Source organism: Gallus gallus, chromosome 15 (assembly GCF_016699485.2).
Source record: "Gallus gallus isolate bGalGal1 chromosome 15, bGalGal1.mat.broiler.GRCg7b, whole genome shotgun sequence".
Classification (NCBI taxonomy): Eukaryota; Metazoa; Chordata; class Aves; order Galliformes; family Phasianidae; genus Gallus; species Gallus gallus.
Window position 1 is genome coordinate 895,576 of NC_052546.1, and position 20,402 is coordinate 915,977.

General features: G+C 47.2%; 1 protein-coding gene across 2 annotated transcripts in view; it reads left to right on the plus strand.

Annotated features, from left to right (window-relative positions):
- The window catches only part of TBX1 (T-box 1), a 166,690-nt gene that overhangs the window by 88,745 nt on the left and 57,543 nt on the right, over positions 1–20,402 (plus strand). For both annotated transcript variants that reach the window (XM_046901204.1, XM_025155714.3), the window contains exons 3-4: positions 14,799–14,936; positions 15,894–16,104. The gene's annotated coding sequence lies outside the window, so the exon portion shown is untranslated. The remainder of the gene's footprint in view (positions 1–14,798; positions 14,937–15,893; positions 16,105–20,402) is intronic.

A 20,402-nucleotide genomic window follows, 5' to 3' on the forward strand; every position in this document is an offset into this window, starting at 1 on the left:
TTCAAGGAAGTTTCTAACCTTAAAGGCTGTAAGGAGACACTGTCTCACCATAAGTTGCAGCTGCACGGATCCTGCCTGACTCCAGGGATGTGCTGCAGCTCTGCTGAGTGCGACCTCTGCATATGCTGCACGTGTCTGTCAGCTCAGGGTTCCCCCGCTGACAAAAGTGAAGTGGGATGGAAGAGGGACTGCGCTGATACTGCAGAGAGACAGCAGCTGCTGCAAAGACAGGCATGGCAATGAGAAGAGGCAGCTTTCAGGGATGGAGATGACGGAGAATGGAAAATAAGAGATAGGAAGAAATGGATAGAAGCAATGATGGGTGTAGAATAAGAGACTGAAGAAATGTAAGGGTTAGGATGTTACACAGAAGCTATTTTCTTACCTTTGAGCTCTAAAATGCTTCTGCTGACAGACCACCTAAGGCCAAAAGAGTAGCTCGGAATGCACACCCCCAGCAAGCACCTCAGCCCGCCCTGTCCTACAAGTGGGGCCAAGGTCCTGGCCTCTGGCAGACCTCCAGGGAGAGCCGTGTGTGCTGAGAGGCGTCCATGGGTACTGGAAAGTTGCTGTATTTTTCTAAAGGGTAATAGAGGAAAAAAACCGAAACAACAGATCATGTTGGGCATGCCAAGAAATTGCCCGGTTTCACTGTTACTCATTTCTCCAGAGGACTGTCTAAGGTTGCAGATATCCATGACATAATGTCAGAAGAGACCGAGTTTGCCTTCTGCTGAAAGTACGGGACGTGGACTGGGCCGACCTCTGCTCTGCACCTGTACTGTCCAGCACAGCAGTGCCAGGACATAAAAAGGTGCCTACAAGAAGTGTGGGACTCACTGCATTTTCCTCATCTCCTCATGCCAGGAGAGAGGTCTTCACAGCACTGCACGTGCATAATATTAATCTCCTGGTGTTTTGAGAAGGAGCTGTTCAAACATTTTGCTGGGAGTAGTTTTGCGGGTGTGAAAACATACAGCCTGAGCAAGGTGGCAGGGCGCTGAGGGCTGAGTGATGGACCAACCTGCTGACAAGGGGCTGGAGGAGTGCTGACAGGTACTGCAGCCTGCACGGGGCTGGCGGGCAGCACGGGGAGCAAACGCTATCATCCTCCCTTGGAGCAGGGGTTACGGAAGAGACACTCCTCCAGTTCCTGCCTTCTCCAAATTAGCAGCATTTAAACTCCTTTTTCCAGAGGGCTGAAAAGCCCTGGAGCCCCAGCAGCTGAAGGGGCTCTGCATTACCTGGGTGCAGGCTCTTTAGGGTCTGAGTGCTGCATGCTGGAATCTGTGAAACAAGTCATTTTGATAGCCAAGGGTCTGGCTCTGCACGTACGGATCTCAGAGCAAACCCACTTGGGAAACACGGCAATATCCCAAGTTAAGGGGCTGTTTCCCTCAGTTTCCCCACACCTTGACCATAATCCTTTTGTGTAGAAGGCAAAGCCGTGGTATTACGGTTCCCTACAACAGGTTGTGGTAGGTACAGGTACAGGTACAGGTACAGGTACAGGTACAGGTACAGGTACAGGGAGGTACAGCAGGACTGAAAGCATTCCCAATCCTGCCACAGCGCTCTGCAGAGTCTTGTTGGTTCAGTCTGCTTGTTTCAGTGACTATGACTTAACTAGTTGTCCTTCAGGGTCACATGCAATGTTTATGACCTCTGAGCAGCCCATCAGTTTCAACTCGAGCCAGTGATTATTTTGTTTTGTTATTTTATTATATAATATAAATTGAGCTGTTCTGCAGCCCTTCGCTGGGGCAAACAGCAGTGCTCTTCAGATGCAATTACCAACCAACTGTATCACACCATTCCTGAGCTCTGTAGGTCACCTTACAGGCTATTAACAGAGACATCTCCACTATCTCAGTCTGCCTTCCCCTACCTTACTGAAAATACTTCTTTACATCTGGCAAGACCCACAGCTTCAGTCGGGGTGAGGAAGGGAGAAGAGTGCCGGACAGGGACTGCTATCGGGGCTCACAGGGGATTTGAGTCTTTTCGCCAGTGAATTTTTATTGCTTGTTAAAATGGTCACTTTCCTCAGCCACAAATGACTCGGTGTGTGGGAAGGAAGGGAGGTGTGACTGCGCTCAACAGCCTCCATTCTGCTGTGCTGATAGGAACCTTAATGCCCACTGCTTTGTGTTACTTCCTTCTCTTTTCTTGTTTGCCTCTCTGGTGTGACTTTACTTTCTGTCTGAGCAAATATCACAGAGGAATCTCTTGTAAACAGGAGGACATGACATTTTTACAAGCTGAGAATTCAGGATGCATGGTGTGGTGTTTGTTTTGGAGTCCATACATCACTGGACAAACACTCCATTATCCCAGCCTTTGCCTGCAGAGGCAGCCGTGCTCTGTGCAGCCCGGCATAGAGCACACAGGTTCAGTACTGATGTTGGGCTAGCCCAGATCCTTCTGCTTTCCAGTAAGGGCAGTGCAGAAGGAATCACCCTGGGCTCGGCACATTCTGTTCCTAGAAGCCATGAAGCTCTGTACCCATCTGCAGCCAAAGCAGCCGGGCCATCTTGGCTAATGCACCTTTTCCACCCGGATTCCTCATTCTGACTGAAGACACCTTGTACAGATGAGTCTCTGGTGCCGTGCAGCATTAAGTGGGCATCTTTTTGCTTGGTTGGAGTAGGAGATTAATACAACACACAGGAAAGGTCCTCTGGGCTTGTGCTTTCAAGAGTGACTTTTTCTATCTGCTGGTTCTTGTTTCCCAGTGCCTCTCCCATCTCTGTTCCATCATGAGATTTAGCACTCAAATGATACTTAAGAGACTTCAAAGTCAGACACTTTCATAGTATGAATAATGACAGACTGGATAGGGAGAAGCCGTGGGTGACGCACGGAGCCATGGCTGTTGCTCCAAGCAGCAGGGTGTCTTTGAGCGTTTTCCCTCCGCTCCCTGCACGGCAGCCTCCCTTACCCTTACTCTTCTTCCATCATCATGGCTTAGGAATGAGCTAGTTCTCATTAGGAGGCTGTATAATCCTATCATAGTGACACGCAGACTTTCACTGGGGCCTCCAAGTGTTACCAAAGCATGAATTCTTCTGTTTTATCGGTACTGTTTATTAGGTTTGTATGTAAACCATGCACAGCAGTGCTGGTTGTTTCCAGAGTGTGCACAGGACAAATAAACACCCTTTGCTCCGCTGCAGGGCCTGCCAGCCCAGCCCCTACAGTGCCTTCAGAGACCAAGTACCTTCAGCAGGGCCTTCTGGAGAAGAAACTGTTCCTTTGTCACCAATGTCATAACTCAGCGCAGTTGATTTATTGCTTCCTGATTCACTTTCTCCAGTTCCACAGTGTTATCGTAAATGTGTGCTCCCCGGCAGGGTGACTTAAACCAGGACCAGTTCCTGTCGTCTGTGTCAAAAGGATGGAGATCAGGTTTTAAAAGAAACAGCATGCGGGCAGGCTGAGCAAAGCCGGTGCTGCACACGCGCCTGCGAGGGCTGCTGGCAGCAGGATCAGGAGCTCAGCAGTGCCCGGCGTGCTCTGCCTGGCTCCAGCTGAGCTGAGTGGGACACAGCTGGGAAGCCGGCAGCTCAGAGCTCACACGGCGGTGATGAGATGTTCGGTGTCATGGGAGAGGGTAGTGAGAGACACAGTCAAATCTGGGACCAATACAAAATCTGCGTTTATGTTCTTTTAGTGGGAAATATTTCTTCTGTCCTACCCAGAAATCCCCACAGGTAACATCTTCTTTTTTGACTCTCCCATCAAAACTTGTTTAAAAGCTATCTACTTTGCTCCCATCATTAAAACTTAATTGATTTTGATTTCAAAGCAAACAGAAGGGCATTTCTTCTTCAACCGGTCAGTAAATTTCAAAGTAGCGCCTTCATTAAGCCACATTTTCCATCACAGCATATTACCAACATTTATCTGCGCAACAGCACCGGCATCTTTCTGTGTGTGGGGGTGACTTTCAGTGCAAACCCAAGCAGAAAGCTCATCTCCAGCAGCAGAGCTGGCAGCTTACTGACACATATTGATCTCAGTCTCACTAGGATTTGTCTTTATGTTTCTTCTCTTGGAGCACACGGGTTTTCCTGGTGGGGTGTGGAATGTGTACTTTTCGGTCCTACTGCCCTAGGGACTTTCATTTTGGCAAGGAAGCAAAGACGACGCCAGCAGACAGGAGAGGGTCTAAAGACTCCTGGTAGGTTTGTGGGGATGAGCAGCAGCTAGCAGCGTTAAATGGATTTACATGACATGGTTGTCTGTGACTGCGGAGGACTAGACTCAACATGCAGACGATCCTTCCAGGCCTGGCTGCCAACCTGGGCATGTCAACTGGGTTCAGCTGCAGATGCAACCAGGAGAGCCCCTCTCCACACTGGTGTCTGCCACCAGCCTGCCTGGGCAGGTCCCTTCCCCGTTCAGAGATGCTGGAAGAGGAAGCTGGGTTGGCTTCAGCTGAGCTTTCTTTTTATAACTTGGTGTGAGCTCTCGTGCTGACAGCTGTGTTTCGCTGTGCCCTGTCTCCCAGGGAAACTTGCACAAGGGGCTGATCTGCTTTGAACGCAATCATAAACTGGTACCTTAAGTTAAAGTGGTGCAACTTACTGATGAAGACAAACTCCTCAAGGCTGAATCTTTCCCAGTGAATGCCATCCACCGAGCTGAGCAATTGCATATGGGGCAACACCCAGTCAAGCTTTGCCAGGCTTAGACTTTCCCTAAACAGCTATTTTTAGGGCCGGTGCTATAAATCCCAGCCTTTCTCTCTTGCTGCTTCTTCTTATCTCCTTAAATCATGCAGTAACAGTTGCTTGGCTCTATCTCTGAAATGTGCCTCCAAAGGGAAGGGAAACTAATTTGAACGTAAATCTTTTCCTTCATTATGTGGCTGGGAAAGACCCGACCTGCAAAAACTGGGCCGCTGAGTGACACTGGCACTTCAGAGCTCTGGCCCTGCCTCCTCAGCAAGAGGTCAGTGAGATGTCCTGCTCCTCATGGGTCCCTGCAGCATGCGCTTGAAGCAGCCTTCACTCGGGGCTCTGCTCTGAGTGGGTGATGCCCAGAGCAATGCCAGGAGGCAGCTCTTCACCAGCTCTTCACATCTGCTGGATGCAAGCCGGGTGCATGGCTGGGAAGGGCTGTCCCAACAGCTCACAGGCTAAGGAGCCGGCTGCACCATGGCTGTGCACAGAGGTCGCTCACTACACTGTCCAGCCTTGGTTATCTCACTTCTGCCCTGACCCTTCCAAAGGCCCAGCAGCGGTACAACACGAGGGCTCTCAGGCCAGGCTGGCAAGGTCTGGATTTGGCAATTGAGGTTTGAAAGAGTTCTGAGTTTTTTGAGGATTCACAACACACGTCAGAGCTTGGCCTGCTGCGTCAAGCCTGCTGTGTCACTCCGGATGTTGGGATGGGTGCTCAGGTGTTGAGCCACCATCGCTTGTTCCTTTTGGTGTCAAATTATTTGTGATTCATGTGTTGCCGTGACATCACTTCCCAATAAAAAGCTGGGCTATCAACCCAGCGTGTCTTCTGCCAAAGCACCTGGCAAAATGCCTGGCTGCCTGTCTCCCTTTCACCAGCAACCCACGTGCCAGCAGTGTGACTTGCCATCAGCCCCCACATCATCTCCTGGCGCCTCAACTCAGCCCAGTAGAGGCTGGTGGCTTGCAAGGATGGCTTGTGAGACTTTGGCTGCCTGGCTGATGGCGAGAAGAGATTGCGACGATTGGCACTCATGGCACTGCTTGGTGGGGTTTGTGTGCCTACGTGCAACTGCATGCACTGGGTGGGCATGTGGACGTGGGGGGGTACGGCTGGGGTGGGAGGGTGGGTGCATTTCTGCAGCTCCCTCTGCTACTGTTTGTTCAGCTAACACAGTTGCTCTCATTCAAGAGCAAAATCACAAGGGAATAATTTGCAAATAGCAACTGAATGTTAAATACTAATTTGTATGTACATGTTTGGGTTGCTTTCCAAAGTCCATTTATCATCTCAATCCTCTTGCATCTGCTGCCGCAAGGCGTTCTGCCAACTCAGCAGAATGGGAACTCCAGCTAACCCTGCTTGCACTTGTCTCACTCCCAGCACCTCTGGATGAGAAGTGAATGTGGCTGGGTCTGCCACAAGATTTCTCCCCCTGTGAGCCATACTGAGGCTTGGGTTGTGTTAGGGTTTCTATCCAGCAGAAAACGATAAATTCTTAAACCCATCTACTGTTGGCACTATTCTAAACTTCAAAAAAGAGATGAAAAGGTTTATCTGGTAGAAATCATTAATTTCCCAGCACCCCCCAACCAATTCCGGATGTACAGACAGTGAGGTGTGTGATATCTTCAGCCCCTGCTGGTGCATCAGCTTGTGGGTTTGCCAGTTGTGCACTTGGACCTCCCACCAAAACACATGACTCCATTCAGGCACTGCACGTGCCCTGAGCCACCGACTTGCCCAGAGATGTTGGATGCTGAGTTGTATCTGGACCAATATCCACCCTGGGCAGGTCACCTCAGAGCTTACCATACGAAATAACAGCCCTGCTAGAAAACAGATGGAGGAGAGTGTACAACTATTTCTTCTGAACCATTTAGGGTTAAATCAAACCAGTCCCTGCTGCCCACGGGTGTGCAGGTGGTAAAATCGTTGGCACCATCAGTTGCACAAAGCACATCCATGCAGCTGAGCCCACATCTCATATTCTGGGGAGACTGGCATTGTGTGTTAACTGGAATTTCCTGTAAACCAAGCGCCCTTGCAGTAGAAAGAAATGGCCAGGAAACAGCTGTGCACATGCAAAGCACTTTTACTACTTGCCTGATGTTTTCCTCAGCATCACATTTTCTTTTTTTTTTTTTTTCCCCAAATGCTTAAATCCTGTGCAAACAACAGTTTTGTCCCAAGCTTCCTGTATGACAGTAGCCAAGGGAAACAGCTTCGTTTGGGGTGATCCGTTGAAGCCACACACCTCACTGTGTGGGAATAAGGGGATCGGGGATTATTCAGCAGACGTTGAAAAATGTTGATATTTTATCAGGCACAGAGTAAACAGATAAAGCGGAAACCACTTTATATTTTTCTGAAATGTTAATAATGGACTGATAATCTCCAAAGCCTGCATACTTCCTGTGATTCAAAAGGGACTGCGTGTACTCAGCATTCACAGTGCAGCCCTGGCACAAGTCACACACCCTCTCCAAGAAAGGACGACGTTGGTCTGATCAGGAACACGGCCCAGAAGCCAAAAGCTGCTTTCTGCAGTTTCTTAATGGCAAGTGCAGAGCCACAGGGAAGAGCAGCTCTGGCAGCAGCAACCCTCAGTGCTGCCCCAAGCCCAACCCACAGCTCTCCTCGGGGCCGGAACCCAGCAGCACTGGGTCAGAGCACAGAAACACCTGTAAGTAGCTTGGCAGCTATGGAAAGGTTGTCTGTTGACGACTAGAATTATGGAAGGACTTCAGGATTTGAGCCAATCCTGAGTGATTAGAATTAGATCCGCTATGAGGCCCACGTAAAGTGCATTACCCTGTATATCTGCTGCAGGAGTTCGTCTTCCTCTCTGGCACCAGACAACCCCAGGGCCGCACTGCTGGGTTGGAGCCAGGAGGCCAGCCATGGTAATGAGTGGGGTTTGCATCCCATACTTACCCAAACACGGAGGCTAGTCCCTGCCCACATCAGAAGGCAGAAAATGCCCAAATATCATCATGATAGCAGTCTGGAGTACACTTCCATTCAGAGGAAAAATCCTGCAGGTCAGCTTTGCCTTGTGCCTAATGACACCTTGTCTCCAGTTGCAGTGTTCTAGATCCCGAGAAGTCAAATCAGCCTTTTTGCAAACATCAGTGACTGTAAGTCAGTGCAGCTTTTCAGTGTATCTTCTAAAGAGTCTTCTGTTGGTGCTTATAAGCTACAGATGGATTTTGAGGATAGTAGTATAAGATGTGTCTCTGAATACCAGTTGACACTGTGGATTGTGTCAGGTCTCCGCAAACTTATCCAGTTCTCACATCCAGAGTAACTATTGAAATCAAAATCAAATTCTTGTATTTGGTCTAAAAATGTCACTTCTCTGGCTCTGTGTCTGGGAGCCCTGATGCTGCTTTTCTGTCAGACATTGGAAGTTATTGCCTCTTACACACCTGTGCAGAAGCTGACAGGTAAAAAATTCCTTTCTTGTGCCAACTTAATGCTATTTTTCTTTTGCAAACAAGGATCTTAATACACACACACACATACATTTTCTATACCTACTACTGAAGCCTGGGGACATGTTGCAGTCTCCCTTTTCTCCCAGGTTTCACTGAGACTCAGCATTCTTTGACAAAGGGTAATGTCATACAGAAGGACTGGAGCCTGAGCAGAACAAACCCTGCGTGTGCACAAGCTGACCTCTCTTTCAGGTTAGACTTTGTCTCAGGTCTCTGCATACACATCCCTGTACCTTTATTCAGGATGTAGCTATTGCCAAGTGCAGAAGATAATAACTGTTCTTCATTGTACTGATGGCTTTTCCTCCAAATCACAGCTAGGTATCCCCTTTCCACTCTAAACATCAGAGACAAGGGGGACTTTGCCTAGTTTGTTGATACACACAAAGCAGATAGTATTCCCACTGCCCACCCTGGGCTCTAATCCAGCCTGCCCAGGCCTGGCTGTTGGAAGGGGAACTCCTCAGAGAGACACTCAGGCTACCAGGCTGCCCCATGGGCCCTGCAGAGAAGGGGAGGTGGCTGAGAACACCCCAGCTCTGCTGCAGCCTTGGCTCTGGGCAGATCCCCCAGGGAGCTGTGCGCGTGCAGAGGATGCCTGATGAGATTCCCAGACGCTCTGGCTCCTGTTTTGGCCCACAGTTTCAAGGAAACAGTTTGGCACTACTTCCGTTTTCAATTCCTGTTTTCCTTTGCAAGCACATGGGCAAAATAAACTCACATCCCTGAGTCAAATGGGCTACCGTGACCAGATTGGTTGTGCCTTAGAGGACTGTTTTCTATTCTGTTTTTCTTTGCTTTTGCATGCATGTTGCTGCTACCCAGCAGTGACTAAATATTGACAAGCAACATTCACCAATGACTAAATATGCACTGAAACAGAGGGCTTCCCACTGGCAAGGCTCCTTGGTCTGCTCCAAACCAGCGGGTGACAAGAGAGCACTCACCTCCTGCCACCACTCCTGGGGTGCTGGGACTGCCCAGGCTGCCAGTGCACAAAACCAGATGTGGCTGTTGGCAGCACTGGAGGTGCAATCACTGGGAGTTTGATGCTAGTGATGCTACTGGGACAAATTTATCATCGGGGAAAAGCCTTCTCCCTAGGAACTCATGTGACTGCTATTTGCAGCAGTCTCCATCCATCCACTTGCCTGCATTCCCCAGCAGGTGTTTTCATTGAATTACTTTTTAGAAATGTATATTTACCCAGCAATGTTCAGCTGAGATGCAACATCTGCTTTTCAGTAAGATCTTGATTTTTGCACCATTCTACAGCTGGGCTGGGGGCTGAGGGGTTTAGATGACTTGTTCAGGTTCGAAATGTTGTGCAGAGGCTTAGGTGGGATTAGAGCTCAGGATGCTCCCAGCTTAGTTCTTGCCTTCTCTAACCGCTGCCCAGCCACATGGCCTCTTTGGGTGCAGGGAGTAATTGTTCATGACATTGGGTTATGTATTTCTGTAGCTGCATACACCAGCAAATGATTTACCTAGAAAGAAATGTAATCCATCTCCAGCTAAAATTCAGCTTCATGTTACCTCTAGCATAGGATGCATTAGGCTTTAGGGTCACTGTGATGAGAACAGCTCAGAGAACAGGAGATTCATTTCATGGAAAATGCCATTTTAAAATTTGGTATCAGTCCAAGCAAAAATGAACATAGAGACTGTCGCAGCTTTCCTCCAAGTCTGCTCTCTGCTTATCCTTGGTGAACCATGTAGATTACATTCCATAAGCCTTTCATTACATGTCGTATTTTCCAAATCTTGCCTCATTTAGACACATGTTTTGGGGATCTCATCCCAATTTTCTCCACATCTTTTTGAAAGGTAGGTCCAAGAACAAGACAGAATATTCTTGCAGTGGTCTCACTAATTCCCCAGCCAAAGACAGTATCACTTTCTTTTCACCTAATAGTACCCTCTTTGTGAGTTCAAATGCCCTTAGTCATAGTTTTACACTGCTGTTTTCATGCTCCCCAGAGCTCTTCTAATGTCTTTAGGGCTTTGCATCCTAGAAATGGGACCTTCAATTTTCATACTGGGTTTTTGATTTTCATTTGATCAAATTCAAGTGCACATCGATCAAGCAAGCCAAGGCCTCCCAGCAGTTTGTGGAGCTGTTCTTTATCTGTGTCAAAAGCAACTACTCTGACCCAGTTTCTCTCTTGATAAATTTATCTTTGGTTTAATATCTTTAAGAAAGGATCTGGCCAGCATTTGGGCAAGAGCAGTGCCTGCTATGGACCTGCCAGAAGCAGCCCCATTTGCAATGCATTGCCTCCTTTCCATCTATTTTGTGTTCTAACAGTTCCCTAATTGTAATCAACTTTGGAATTGCTGTGCTGTTATGTAGAGAGCTCACCATTTTTATCAGAACATCTTGCAGATGAAGCTTTATGCCTTACAGGAAGCTCCGTTTTATATCACCGCAGACATTTTTATTAATAAAGCTTGTAATTCCATCAAAAAACAATGTTAGTTTGGCAAAACCTGTTTTCCAGAAAGCTATGCAGACTGGCATGAAATATGCTACCTTTAAAACCTTCAGTGCTTCTATCCTGGATCAATCTTTCTACAACTGGAAAGGAATCAATATCAGATTTGCTGACTTAATTCCACCTGGGGTTTCCCATCCATCTCTGTTCCAGTGTTCACACAAGTTGCAGCTCTTTACAGACTGGAATTTCCCTCGAGTTCCAGGATTTCCTTAAAGCCAGCAGCAGCAGGTAGCCCACTGCCACTTCCACTCATCTGAAACGTGTGTCTCCTGGCTGCTTCCTGGGGAGAGCTCTCCCTGGTTTGGATGGACCAGAGAGTTACGTTGCTACCACTAAAAGATATAAATATGCCACTTCTCTTTCTTTTCAAATCAGGGACAGAAATAGGTATTATGAGACTGATTCCTGACTGATGAGGCAGTCTGTTACTTCTGGATATGTTTCTCATCATTTTCCATTACTGTTAATTTCAAAGGCAGTTTTTACTTTCCCTCTCATTCGGGGTAGGAGTGGTTATTTAATAACCCCAAGCAACTGCACTCTTGCACACCATTAAACTGGAAGGGCTTAATTTCCATTGCTGTTTGTCCTTAAAAAGGTTTTGATTAAGTGTAGGTTTAAATACTTAACTGTAATCTTAACAACCTCTTAACTCCAAATCATCACCACCAGTGAGTGTTGAAGTCACATGCAGAATGAGATGGTCCTTTCTGCACAACACAGCACTCCGTGTCTGTGTGCAATCTGACGTCCTATCTGATCTCTACTGTGCAAACACCATCCATAGGCTTTGGGAGGGCCTGAACTCTGTGCCTCAACGAATGTCTTTATTAAAATATATCTTAGTTTATATAGTAAATACTTACTTTATCTGTGCCACTTCAAACTCTCCATTTCAGGTGCAGATGTTAGTGAGTAAACATTTTGTCTCACCGCCAGTTCTGTGGGTTCAGACAAGTATGGAGGGATGTAAGTAGGAGCTGACTGACTCACAGAAACATTTATTTTCATCTGATAACTGACATGGAAGTCCTGTATTCAAGATCAGTTCTATTGGGACAGAGAATAGCTTTCTGTAACAGAAAGTTTTAGGCTTGCCAAGCCAAGGATGCGATCTCAAGCTTATCTCATCTCTCTGATCGTATCTGTCTCTGAAAAAGGCATGATCCTCCTTTGTCAGCTCATGCCATGGCATGGACATTCACAGGGACACCCAGCACTGCTCATCAAAGAGAGCTACGGCTGGAAGCAGTGTTGCCTTTGTGTTGAACACTGCGGTCGGAGGTGCCTATTTAAGACCTACAAGGCTCTGCAGAACTGTAGGCTCTTCTCTTAGTCCGTTCCTAAGCAGTACCTTCGCCTTCTGCTAATGTTGCCCATAAAAATCTCTGATGCTGTGGCGTTTACAAGTGGTAGCATGTGATGTGCTACCTTAGTTCCACATAGTTGGTTTGCTCTGCCGGCCAGCAACACTTTCAAAAGGGAGGATATCCAGGACTGTTTGCTAATAAAAGTTATCGATAATCTTGTGTGTAAAGTTCATGAATTTCCTAACACTTGCCAGTGTTTTCACATTAAGCCAGGGGCTGTCCAAATTCTTGTAAGTAATAAATCACATGCCTCACCCTCTGCACAACAGCAGAGCCAAGTTTACTGAATCAAATATTCACACGGTGCCTATTCATCTCCTTGCGGTTAGGGCCCATTCAGGTGAGCACAGGAATCCAGCCAGTGACTGGCAGCAGTTTCCTGGCTCAGGTGCAGGCAGCCTGCTGATCCCACTCACCAAACCCATGCCCCAGTGGCTACAGTTCGCTGGCGCCCTTGGGAGAGGGCTCTGCACGTGGCAGAGTGGAGGCAGTGAGTGACCTTAGCTGTTCTCTGGGCCTTCCAGGGGTGAACGCAGGTCATTCCACTGCTTGCCCAGTGGCTGACCACCCGATGCTTTCATTGGATGTTCAATATTTCTATGGTGACTCTGTGTTCAAACAAAGCAAAGCGCCTTTTGCATCCCATAAAGCAGACTGTCACAATAAAGATTTAACAAGAATATTAATGTCACTGGCTAGAAAGAAAGATGCTATTTAAATGATTATTTTCCTTGAGTGTTTTAACAGAAGTTTTAGTTCAGTATAAAGAGCAGCTTTGCCTCCTTTTATAAGAATTGGCAGGAAGAGGTAATATTTTAGCTGACGCGTAATCTATCTTGACTCTATTGCTTTTTTATTGTTTGTCAGAAAGGCCCTGGGGGTAAACATTATTTCTTTGTCTGTTTGGGCCCTGGCTTTATGCCAGGGACACATTTCTCACATCAAGCATGTTTCTGCATACCAGTGGGGGATAGACTGGGTGAGGACAAATTACCAGCTCTGCACACAGGCCTCTCTGGTGCCATTTACACATCTGCAGAGAGGTCATGAGAGTCAGAGGGTGCAAGGGGGAATGAGCAGCAGGGAGCTCCCCTGGAGCTGTCAGCTGACAGCTCAGCCCAGCACCTTGTGCCTTGCTCCCAGCACTTGTGTCTGAAGAGCTGCAAACCTCTCAGTCAGTGCTGATGTAGGCCAGCCAGCCAGCCAGACAAGCTCGCTGTGTGCATGGATGAGCCCAGGCAATGACTTAGCAGTGATCTGCTGATTCAGGTGAAACAAATTCTCTCACTTGATCTCATGCACCATTCAATAAAGAGCTGACTTACATTCTCAGCAAAGCTCTCGTGCTTTTCAGTTTGGAGAGCTCGTTTCCCTAGATGCCAACTTTGGAGTCAGTTTTCCTGGGACGCCAAGCACACAGCAATTGCTAAGTGCCTTTGTTATCATCCACACCTAATAAAAGTTTATAACTGTATGCCCTCCTCTGTCCTACTATGTCAATGTCACCTCCTTGGCGAATTGTTGAGATATTAAGTCCAGTACTTTTCTGGCCTCTTCAGTCTCTGGGGCTTGTATGGGCAGTCCTCTCTGTTAAGCTGAATGCAAACATCCCCATTGCATAGGGCTCCCCATACAGATTACTGTAGCTCTACTGCTAAACCCAGCCCAGTTCCCAATTCCTGTCTTGCTTCTCTCACCATTGAGGTAGAGACTGTTTGGCCTGCCTTGACCCATGTAAACACTTCTCTACATACAAAACCAATTGTTCTCTCTCCTTTCTCTAGAAGATAAGCAGGTTTCTGTTCCTAGAACCAGGTTAGTTCCTGGTGTCTTCTACTAGACTGACTGGGTTTATAGCTGTTACTCTCTGTGCAGCAGAAGAGCTAAAACAGAGTCCTGATCTTACTGAAATGCAGGATATTAAGTTGATAGATGTAGCCTGGGCTCTGCATTTCAAGAGAGCTGAGTGTAAAGGAAGCAATGAACAGCCAGGAGGTGTCAGTGAAATCCTGGGCTATCACCAGGGCCAAAGTCTCTTGTCCTGATAACAGGTTCAAGGTATCCAGAGCCTCTCTAGGTTTCTTCACCAAGCAGTGAGAAGCTTATTGTTCAGTGAGCTCAGAAGAATTTGAAACAGAGCCAGCCAGCCATAGGAAAACCAGCTAGCAACACATTCATGCAGAAAAAAAAAAAAAAAAGAAAAAAAAGAAAAGAAAAGAAAAAGAAAAAAGAAAAGGAAAAGAATAAGGAAAAAGGAAAAGGGAAAGGAAAAGAAAGAGGAGGAGAATGTTTCTTGTTAAGACTTGTGAGACATGGGCACAAGTGTCCGGGGGGAAGGAGAAAAGAAATACTTTCAGGTGCTGAGAGGTGGTCATGGAAGTCTTGTCTGGATATATGCAACTTCCCAGTTTGGCTCTCAAGGCTCATCTAGGCTGACAGTATGGAGGAAGCCTAGGATGCTCCTCATGCTCAGTGGGTCCTGCTGGATGGGTAGACAAAAGAAAGACTGCACTGCTAGAAACTGGGGATCCAGCTGGAAGCAGCTACTGTGGCAAGTTTGGGTCCAAACAGTGAGGATACTGTCCGCTGTCTTGCTTGGGTGTAAAACAGAATTAAATCATGTTTCCAAGTCAAATGCCTTCTAATAATCCATTACTCAGGACTGCTGAAGGGCAAAGTCTGGAGGAGAACAGAAAGATCTAGTTAAGGTCCTTTGGAAATGACTCGCTCTTTTTTTTCAGTTTAAGGTTTGATGGCTTCTGAGGGTGGCTTGTGAGCTGAAGCTTCTCTCCAAACACAAGGACAGAGGCGTCTGTCACATAACCCATGAAGAACCATCACCTGAAAACTGTGCATCACCTCGTGAGAATCTCAGTCAGGTAAGACATTTCCAGCATCTTTCTGAGCATTTGTTCAGCACCAAGAAGTATTAGGAGATTAAATGTATTCAGTTATTATGAAGCTCACAGCCCAGCCATGAATGTTGACTGAGATTTTTTTCTGGCAAAGTCATTTAGGGAAGTCCCTCTCTTTTCACAATAGTGACATCAATAGACATTTCATTAGGAGTTTCCAAGGGTGAAGAAGTAGTTTTGTCAACTATGTGGAACATAAACACTCATCCTTCAGACCTGGTTCAGGTCCTGGCTGTGCCACAGACCTCCTGGGTGAGTCAGGGGCTGAGCCTGCCCTGTCCCCCTGCGTGTCTGTGCATCAGGTTGTTACATAGCAGCGTATCTGTAAGGACTACTCAGATCCATCTAGAATCTGGTTAGAGGTCTCTATCCTGTGGACACCCTATGCTTTATGCCACAACACACTGCAGTGATAAGCTGTCCTCAGAGCAGTCCTGATTCACAAATGAGCATTGCTCTGTCCAACAAGAGGTTATGCATTGCTCATGGAAAGCAGGCAGTGAGGAGAGCTGGCAGGAAATGGGCCTTAGATCAGGGGTTTTCCTTGCGTTTCTTTTACTGCGTCCATTAAGCTCACTTCCCCCACATCTGGCTTGTTGGGGCCTTCTAATTCTTAAATCAGCCATAAGAGAAATAATGGAAAAGGAATAGAAATCACAAAGGAGAATATGCTCAGAGATCTTCCTTTTGTAGGTGCAAAGCAAGGAGTGGAAGGGGAACAGATTCTAAAATATTTGCTCTTTCAGGGATGGGTGCAAGTACTGGGCTGTTGTTTTTGCTGAAAGCTCTGGGGGCAAAGAGGTTTTTGTCAATGTTTTACAAGTCTTTGGATGACGGTTTGAGACTGCAGCAAGAAATGTGATTCCTGGCTTAGCAGACAGGTTCTGCAAGTCAAGCCTTCTGTTTATTTTAATATTTCAGGGATCCTTCAGTGTGTGTCACATGGACAAAAAGAAAGGGGGAAACTCCTCCTGCATGAACACGGCCGCAGGATTGTCTTAAAGGTGCCGAGTTCCCACAATCCATGTGCAGCACACACGGTCCTCTTCCCACCCAGACCATCCCAGCAGGAAGTCCTGCTGGGCCAGCTCAGCCCCATGGGTGCACCTGGCTGTGGACTTGCACTAACACCGTGAGTACCGTCAAGCTAAATGATAAGTCAAAACTAGAGGCCATTCAGGTGATGGTTTCTAAGCATCTTCCAAGAGAAGTGGGAGAAGCCCCTTGCCCAAAACTTATAGAGCTCTGCTGGAACCCATTGCACATAGGACCCATGGGGTCTCTTTTGCATTTCTGCTGTAGGTGTCTCCTGAATCAACTACATAAAGACTCCAGACACAGGTATAAGAACGTAGAAATGTGTAACTTCTGTTATATGTAGAAATGCATGTATAACTTCTAGCTCTAAGTACTTCTATCTGCTTCTAGTGTCTAGAACATGAAATTGCATGGAGGGTTTGCTCCTGTGACTGAGGCTGTGGTACAGAAGAGTGCATTAACCTAGAGATGTGGTACATATCCATGGTCAGCTCAACGTTTTCTCACATGCTTGTTTTCTAGAGGTGCTCATGAGGGCTGTGATCAGAATGCAGGCTGTATGGTCATCTTAAGCTAAATTGACCAAGCTTTCACTGTCAAAATCCTTGAACTGTTTTACAACCCGGAAGGTATTTGCTAGGTATCACGCCAATTGGTTGTGATTTACCCAAATTTGCTGTTAAGTAACTAAACTGATTGACTGGTAAGCTCATCCTATCTTTAAAATGGCATTTGAAAGCACAAATAACAACTGGGCAGGTGGTGAATCTGTACTTCTATCAAAAGGATGAGAATATATTTCTAAGGGAGTAGCTGATTTCTGTAAAGAGAGTTTGCCCCAACTCTGAACTAAAGATGCTTCTTGGGCTTATCCATTTTTCTGCAGAGCTCAGTATCTCTTTTGCATCCCTCCTTTCCTTCCACACTAATATCCAATACACTTTGCGATAATCACTGAATTTCAAGCACATATCTGCCAAAATGGAGCTGTCTGGTGTGATAGGTGATGGATTCTTTTCAAACAAAAGGAAAGGGTATGATGACAGCCCATGTGCTATTGGGGATGCTACCTGTCCCCCAGCCAAGCCCATTCCTCTGTGGCAGTGAGTGCCTGAATGGCACTAGGGCAATTAGTCCTGGGCGTTTTAGTCAAACCAGGGAAAAAGGAATCCTTGTTCCCAACAGATAATTAATTTAATTCGACAGGAATGCAAAAAGCTCCTCCAGAGCCCATAAAAATCTTCCCTGTGGACAGACGGCTTGCTCTTAATAGAACAAGGAAAAATGTGGTCCATTTGGTTAAAACAAGCCCCCCTGCTGAGAGCAGAGGAGCAGAAATCTGTTAAGCACATAATCCATAGCTCCAGAAAATCAGGAAGCTAAGTATTTGTCCAGCAGTCCCTTTTTCACTGTGTGTCATGTTCTAACGTCTGAATGTCCTTCCCAGAGGGAGCCAATGCCTTCATTGGCTTCTAAGGTTGGGGGCAGTTGAACAGTTTTGACATGAAGTCATGAAATGTCAGTGTTTTTAACCTGGGCTTTGTAGCAAATTAGGGTGTGTTGACACAGTGTTGGACAGGGGGCATTCAGCCCTAATTTTTGACCGTAGACACCTCTGGGTGAGCCCTGGGTTCTCTGCAGCCCAGGAGCATTAGAATATGTAAAGCCTGCAGCTAACAGTGCAACACTTCTTTGCTGACATACCAAACCATTATAGCACTGTCCTGCACAGGTTAATGGTCTGTGTATGAGTGAATGGGTGATGTGAGAGGAGGTGTCACATCTGGTCCTCATGCTGAGGTGTTTCTGATGTCACAAAGAATAGCAGCTGTAAAATAAAAAGAGTGTATTTAACGTCAGGAGAAAACATAGGCCCACCTATGATGCTAGCTCAAGCATAAGTGCGTGGCAGCCAAGATGGGTTAGATCAGCCTCAAGGTGGGTCCAGTGTGCGCCAGCGGTACCTGAGCAGCCTCTGCACCCTTCCAGCAGGCCATTCTATGATATGATATGATATGATATGATATGATCAGGCAGAAACTCTCTGGTCACTTTGTACTACAGCTGCTCTGCCTTTGCTGAGCCCGGTTCTCTGAGCTGCAGGACTGAGACACAGGCTGGCTAGGCTACATGTGCAGGATGACAGGTTCTGATCTGGAGGTTGGATGACAACATTTCATAGAGGCAATGTTTTATTTTCTCTGTTGCCCAATAGCAGTGGCTCTGTGTTGGGGAGGACCCTTATGGGGGCAGCAGAACTCCTGCGGGGAGAGCTGCAGAGCCCCTGCAGGGGATTTCCTTCTGCCCATGGGAGCTCAGCAGGCTGAGCAGAGCCCGGCATCCTGAAACCACAGCCCATCCGTCAGCACATTACCCCACGTGTGATTACACTGGATTTCACCACCCTCACCACTCTCCTTCATGTGTTTATAATCACCATCGTTATTCTAGGGTTACAGAGCAGAAGCATCCTATGCAAATCAGGGATGCCAGGTCAGCAAATGAATCGCTGACATCCCTTCTTTTCAAAAAACCTGAGCCCTTGGAGGGTTACTCCCTGCATACCACAGGAAAAGCAGATGCAGTGAAACCCATTGGAAGCTGTCACGGGTTTTTTCATGGCGTGAGTTTGCCATAAACAGCAGAGTTTGGGATGCAGAAGCATGCTGGGTTGCAGTGAAATCATTTCAGAAAGCTTTTCATGGTCTCACAGTTACACACGTTGAGTCTCACTCAGGAGGCATGGGCTGGCTTCTGGCTCTGCACACACAGTGTATCATCTCCATTTGCCTTAGGTTTCCCATCTATAACCTCTAGTCATGGCAAAAAACCTCTTTTGTCAGAGATAGCAGGCTATCCTAAATGTAAATATAACATCTAGGGCCAGGGCAGCCCCAGCAATGTTGTGATTATAACGGAGATTTTTGTTTCTTGAGGTTTTAGGAAGTTACTGCATAAGAAGCATAATTAGCAAGGTCTGTTCCCCGTCTTGTATCTCTGTTTCTGAATCTCAGCTTAGGCTCATTACAACTCCACCTTTCCTGAAATCAGTCAGATATATTGTTGTACAGGAGAGGGATGTCTATACATGGCCCCTGGAATGGTACCAAGACACATCACCCACATCCCCATCACACAGACACCAGCTGAGGAGAAAGTGCTGGGCCTCAGAGTTCCCTGGCTTCCCACATAGGGCTGGGTTTGTAAGAATGTCCCCATTGCAGACTTCACTGGAAGGCCAGGCATGTTATTTCTGGAGAGCTTTGGCATCACCTCTGTGATCCTGCAGCCCTGGGTGAGTGAGCTTACTGTTCATGCAGCTGCGTGGTGAGCAGAGGCTCATCTATGCAGAGGATGGGGAGAGCAAGAAAGGAGAGAGCTACAGCAAATGGAGCCTGGCTACCAGCACGTGCTGGAGTAGCATGCAGCCATTCTGTGGTTCCTGCCCCTTGCCGTGTACCTCAAACACACTGCTCTGGAGTCCCAGCACAGATGGGACCCTGGTCTCCAGTGTATGTCCCAGTGTGGTGAGTGGAACGGGGGACGGTCTCATTTCCCTCTGCTCTGTGCCACCAAGCAGCTCCCAGTGGAGGTGAGACAGTCACTCAGCAGTGCTTTTCCCTGTGCCTTGGTCCTGTCCCTGTCTGTGCACCCGGCCAAACCCCAGCGTGACAGCGTAGGCAAAAGTCAGGCCAAGGACTGCACAGGAGGGTATGTTCCTGCTGCCCATGTAGGCATAGCAAGTTCCTTTAAGGTGTGCTGTCGTACCAGGAAAGGTAGGATACACTGCTCAGGACACATTAAACACGGGATTCAGTTAATTTATGTGACCTGGCACTCTGAAAACTAATAAAAGCCAGTTTATGCTTTCACTTGCACGTGATTAATGGGAGAGCTCTTCATCATATATCACAGTCCATGCCCTAGCTGGGACAAAAATGTACAGATTATGGAAGAAATTGGGAATTAACAAAACAGCTGTTAACTGAGCTAGAAATACTCTACCACAGTGCCGCTGTAAATCAGGGAATTGCCTGTGACAGCTCTCCCTGGCTGTTTGCATGGGGCTGTTCACAGCAGACCAGCCAGAGGATTCCCTCTCCTCGGGAAGGGGCCTGCCCAGTGCTGGGTGTGGGTGGACCCCTGGCAGCCAAACCCCTGCCTCCAGGAGCTTGCATGCAGGGCAAGATAAAAAAATAGCAGCAAGACAGTGAATAGCTTTCCTGTATGCACTGCACAGGCTGTTGCTCTCCTTAGTCTTTTGAGTTGCCTGACTAGCAGTTTGGTGTATAGCTCTTGGAGAGCAATTAGTCTGTAGTAACATTTCATATATGTACAGAGATGCAAAGAAAAGGAACTTCCTCTCTCAGGATAGGCAAGGTGCAAAGTGCC